Source organism: Suncus etruscus, chromosome 3 (genome assembly GCF_024139225.1).
Source record: "Suncus etruscus isolate mSunEtr1 chromosome 3, mSunEtr1.pri.cur, whole genome shotgun sequence".
NCBI classification, from domain to species: Eukaryota; Metazoa; Chordata; class Mammalia; order Eulipotyphla; family Soricidae; genus Suncus; species Suncus etruscus.
The window spans coordinates 95960498-95966581 of NC_064850.1; the positions used below are offsets into that span (position 1 = coordinate 95960498).

The following is a 6084-nucleotide window of genomic DNA, read 5'->3' on the forward strand; positions in this document are numbered from 1 at the left end:
AAATGTGTCCCAGAAAGAACATACTTCTTAAGAGTGGAAAGAAACCTGCAAACAAAGAGACATAAAGACAAGCAATCAAGGGCCCAGGGAGTTAGCACAGCGGCATTTGCCTTGCAAGCAGCCGATCCAGGACCAAAGGTGGTTGGTTCGAATCCCGGTGTCCCATATGGTCCCCCGTGCCTGCCAGGAGCTATTTCTGAGCCTGGCAGGAGTGATTTCTGAGCCAGGAGTAACCCCTGAGCACCGCCGGGTGTGGCCCAAAAACAAAAACAAAACAAAACAAAAAGACAAGCAATCAAAATGCACATTTAAGGAAGAACCCAGGTTCAAAGAACAAGCTCCCATCCTTAAAAACTCTTCACAAAATACTATTATTAAAGGAAAGATGATTACAGAGGAAAACCACACAGATACCACATGAATTGAGTGATTAAGATGAACATCAACTGGAAAAGGACCAATGTACATCATGTACCATGTCTCCTGCAAAACAAACAAAATCTCAATCTTATCAAGAAAATATATGAGACTAACAAGAATGCAGGGCAAGATGACTGGTTTGTTGCTGTTAAAAGAATTGGTATCAGGATCTGAGATATAGCTCAAAAGGCTCGAAGGCACATTCTACATAGGATAGATTCAAGTGCTTGCACCTCATGGCCTCTCAAGCACCACTGATTATATAGCTCTATTTGCTTCCAACATCATCAAGAAGGCTTCCTCAAGGAAAACAAACAAACAGGGACACCCAGGGCAGAACTAGACAGGGTGATGGAGCCTGCCTTGCACTCGGTCAGTCCCAGAAAGATCTTCTGTACCTCATAGTTCCCAGAGCATTGTTGTAAGTAACTCCTGAGCACATAGTGGGAAATAGCCCCTGAGCACATAGTGGGAAATAGCCCCTGAGTACTGCCAGATGTGACCCAAAGTACTCCCCCATTTAACAAATTCAACATTAAAACAGCCTTCATGTTACAAAAGTCAAATTCAGAGTTAGGGAACAGGAGAGGTAGAACAGGTAAGGTGCTTGCCTTGCACTTGGCAACCCAAGTTCAAGCCCTGGCACCCCGTGTGGTTCCCAAGAATTCTCCCTGAGTGAAAAGCCAGGAGTAAACCCTGAGCACTGTTGTATGTGGCAATAAATAAACAAATAAATAGATAGATAGACAGATAAATAAATAAATAAATAAATAAAAGTCAGATATAGGAATCATCCCAAAAGTCAAATCCAAGTGTTCTGAATTGAATCCTAGAAAAAAGGGCATTATTGAGGCAGTTAGCAAAACTTGGATAAGAGCTAAGAATTAGATGATATAATGTATAGGTATTAATTTCTTGACTTTACTGTTGATTATATAGGAGAATGTCCTTGTTTTTAGAATATGTGTGCTGAAATGCCATTATATTTGTTTGTAGGCCTGCCTAGAGTGTTCCATTGATTATGTGGCTTAAATATCAGATTTTTATTCTTCTGGAGGCTGGGAGTTTAAATCAAGTCTCAGCAGTGCTGGTGGTGAATTGTGTTGCTTCTGAACACTATGAGGAAAGGATCGATCACAGGCCCTTCTTCCTGGCATATAGATGATCATCTTTGCACTGTGTCTTCCCATTATCTTCATGCTGATCTGTGTCTGGGTTCAAATTTCCTCTTCTATAAAGACAAAAAAGATATCAGGCTAGATATCAGATATCAGACTAGAAACCACTCAATCTGACCTCATTTCAGCTTAATTGCTTCTCTAATTCCAATCTCTTCATATACTGAGGTACTGTTAGAATTTCAACATTCCAATTTTGGGAGACAACGTTAAATCCATAACAAGAGTAAAGTCAACAACATTCTTTCAAATGGCTCAGGAAAATCAAGTTCTTTTAGTTGGAGGCTTTTCTTGAGGTCATGTGTGTGTGTGTGTGTGTGTGTGTATTTAAAGCAAGATAGTTCTTGTTGAAACAAATGTGAGGAGATAGAAAATACATGTTAAAGGGAGATCACAGCCTTGAAGAGCAAGGCTGTTGTGCTTTTTTTTTACTTTTTTTTTAATTGATGGAGATATTGAGATTTACAATACTGTTGATAATGGTTTCCTGTGTGCACAATTCCAATACCATATTCATTACTAATGCACCCACCTCCCTCCTCTAATCCTGCCCTTTCAAATCCTCCCCTGAAAATCCATTTTGTGGATCAGTTTTCCCATGGTGTGGCCTTTGGCTCTTTTGCTACCTTGCTGTATATTTTTAAGTCTCATAGAAGTGATCATTCTATATCTCTCCTTTCCTTCTGACTAATTTCACTCAGCATAATGGCTTCTAATTCCATCCATGTTGTGGAATATTGCACAATCTTTCTTTCGTTCTTTTTTTTTTTTTTTTTTTTTTTTTTTTGTTTTTGGGCCACACCCGTTTGACGCTCAGGGGTTACTCCTGGCTATGAGCTCAGAAATCGCCCCTGGCTTGGGGAGACCATATGGGACGCCGGGGGATCGAACCGCGGTCCGTCCTACGCTAGCGCTTGTAAGGCAGACACCTTACCTCTAGCGCCACCTTCCCAGCCCCGACAATCTTTCTTTCTTAGAGCTGCATAGCATTCTCCTGTGGAAGTAGTATACCATATCTTAACTTCTTTCTTTCTTTTTTTTTTTATATCTTAACTTCTTAATCCAATCATCCATACTTGAGCATTTGAGTTGTTTTCTTATCTTGACTATTGTACTAAGTGCTGCAATGAGTATACATATGCCGATATCTTTCAAAGTAATGGTGTATGTTTGAGGGTAGATGCCAAGAAGTGCTATTGCTAACATGTATGGAAAATCTGGTCCTGATTTTTTTGTTTTGAGATCTCCATATTACTCTCCATAGTGGCTGAGCCAGATAGCATTCCCACCACAGAGTTAATGCAAGGTTATTTTTTTGGGGGGTCACACCTGGCAGCGCTCAGGAGTTACTCCTGGCTCTATGTTCAAAAATCACCCCTGGCAGGCACAGGGGACCATATGGGATGCCGGGATTTGAACCAATGACCTTCTGCATGAAAGGCAAACGCCTTACCTCCATGCTATCTCTCCGGCCCCTGAGTTAATGCAAGTTTTTGTACAGTTCTTTCTTTAAACTTTTTTCCAACTTTTTGTAAATTGCTTTTGTTTTTTTTTTTTTTTTAATATTTTTGTTTGTTTTGGTTTGACTTCTTTTGGTTTTGTGAGCAATACCCAATAGCTCTCAGGAGCTTCTTCCATCTCTGTGGTAAAGGGTGATTCTCAGAAGTGTTTAAGGGAACCACCATGCAGTAAAGAATATTGAATCGGGACCAGCCACATGCATGGCAAACACCTTAACCCTTGTACTATCTCTTTCTTGGCAACTTCAGATATTTTGTCCCCAAGCATCACTGGGGACAATCTCCTAGTCTGTAGCTAGGAACAGCTCAGGAGCACTGCTCTGTGCTGTGTGGCCCAAAAACAAACAAAAAAGAGTAATTTGATTACAGGGACCATGCCAGTAGCCCAGGGGGAGGGATTAACAGGGCAGTCACTCCCAGGGAAATTTTTGCAGTGCTAGGGATCAATCCAGGTTGACCACAAGCAAGACAAACATCTTTTTTTTTTTTTAAATATGGAACGCTTCACGAATTTGCGTGTCATCTTTGCGCAGGGGCCATGCTAATCTTCTCTGTATCGTTCCAATTTTAGTATATGTGCTGCCGAAGCAAGCACAAGACAAACATCTTAACTCATCTCTTTAGCTCCCTTATGTCTTTTTTTTTTTTTTTTTTTGGTTTTTCGGGCCACACCCGTTTGATGCTCAGGGGTTACTCCTGACTAAGCGCTCAGAAATTGCCCCTGGCTTGGCGGGACCATATGAGACGCCGGGGGATCGAACTGCGGTAGCGATCTTTCCTTGGCTAGCGCTTGCAAGGCAGACACCTTATCTCTAGCGCCTCCTCGCCGGCCCCCTTTATGTCTTTATTAAATAAAATTTTTTATTAATGGAACACTAGTTCATAATAGTATGTAAGTTTCGGGACCTGAGAGATAACACAGTGGTAAGGCGTTTGCCTTAGATGCAGAGGGACGGTGGTTCGAATCCCGACATCCCATATGGTCCCCCGAGCCTGCCAAGAGCGATTTCTGAGCATACAGCTAGTAGTAAATATATATATATATATATATATATATATATTGGTTTTGGGGTCACACCTGGCAGCGCTCAGGGGTTACTCCTTGCTCTACGCTCAGGGTGTGACCTAAATCTCTCCTAGCAGGCTCAGGGGACCATATGGGATGCCAGGATTCTAACCACCGTCCTTCTGCATGCAAGGCAAACACCCCTACCTCCATGCTATCTCTCCAGACCCAAACTTTATATCTTTCATAGACCACCCTGTTTGCACCTTATTCTGGCATTTTGATATGTATTTGTCAATTCTAATAGGATCGTATAGACTCTTTAGTGCATATATATGTCTTGCTTCTCTTCCCATTTTCAGCTTCTGCCACTCTGCCTAGAATGTTCAAATATTTGATAAATGTTTGCTAAGTTAAACTAATTTAAATTCAGAGTTAGCAAGATTATTGATCTTTTTATAGCCTTATTTAAGTATTCTTTTCACACTAAGGTACAGAAAGGCATACATACACACATCACACATATACACAAATGCATGGGAACAGGTATCTTTACGCAATCAAATAAGTTTCAAAAACATCAATTAAGAAGTATTTTTCTTCTAAAGGAAGAAACAAATACAAGGTCAGTAACTCCATTATCACATAGTCAGTTCCTTCAAGTTCATACACTTTTAAATATAGATTTGAAAGTCCGAAACTTGGAAATCAATTCCTCTAACTTTGTGAGTACTGAATTGTATTTCCTTCCCCATATGCTTCACATCAATAACACCCAGAACAATGCAAGGAAGGCCTCTGGGATGCCCTGAATATTATCAGACAATGCAAAGGAACTGACTTGGGAACCTGACGTGGGACCAAGTCAGAAAAGAAAACACGTTTCAAAAGCTTCAATTTATCATTCTTTTATTATTTGAACCCCATTCTGAAAAGTTTGACTCTGTATTGACTCTGTTTTAAACCAATTGAATGAGAAGTCTCAGGAAAAAGAGAGAGCTTCAAGGGCAAGAACACACAACTTTGGATGTGGGAGCACAGGGTTTAATGCCTAGCATTCTACAGGCCCAAACATGATATCCAAGTATTGAGTTCAGAGTAGTCTGTTGTGTGTAAATAATCCAAAAAAATTAATAAATATATGAGAATGCTCCCCCTCCAAAGTTCATGTAGTCTGGTGGGAGTGATAATATTAGCATGCAGTTGAGCTACACTATGTATGATCCCCAGAATCCTGACAGAAGTGATCCAAGAGCAGAGTGAGGAGAGTAAGCCTGAGCACTACCAGGTGTGGACAAAACAAAGGAATGAATAAATTAAACACATACTCATTTCATTGCAATAGCTCACAATACATTTCAAATTACTCCTTAAGATGACCCTTGGTTTCAGTCCTCTCAAGCTTTCTTTGGGATATGAAGTAACAGCTTACAGTTGGGTCACTCACCTCCTTTTTTCTTTATCATACTTGGCTCCAAATCACTTGGAGCTCATTCTAGAAATAAAATTTGATCCTAAAATGAAAGTAAGTAGTAAGACCACTGAGGGCTTGTGAGAGACAGCACACCTAACAGTGATGCCTACTGCAAAGTCACCTATAGCTATCACAGGCTCTATGCAGTGTGTAAGGTAAAGAATTCTCAGGTGTAAACACCATATTCTGGCATGTTTCTGTAATTATCAGACTCCAGGCCCAGGAGACAGCTCAAATTAGCATGCAGAGGGCCCAATTTCAATCCAAAGAATGCATGCTTCCTCCAGCACCTCTCGGAGAAGCCTCTAAACAATACCCTGGAAGCAGCCCCCACATACAATAATAAAATGTGACAATAATAAATAAAAGTCAAAGTTCTCACATTTACATGTAAAATAAGAATTATCTCATCCATAAAAGAAGAGCAATGACCGACAAGATATAAAGAGTAACAGAGGTGGTGACCAGACTGATTTGGGTCATCAT

At 40.5% G+C, this 6084-nt stretch overlaps 1 non-coding gene across 1 annotated transcript; it reads right to left on the minus strand.

Annotated features, from left to right (window-relative positions):
• Positions 1-3606: 3606 nt before the first annotated feature.
• Positions 3607-3713, minus strand: LOC126005642 (U6 spliceosomal RNA). Its single transcript, XR_007494685.1, has one exon. It is a non-coding gene; the product is annotated as a U6 spliceosomal RNA (small nuclear RNA).
• Positions 3714-6084: the final 2371 nt, after the last annotated feature.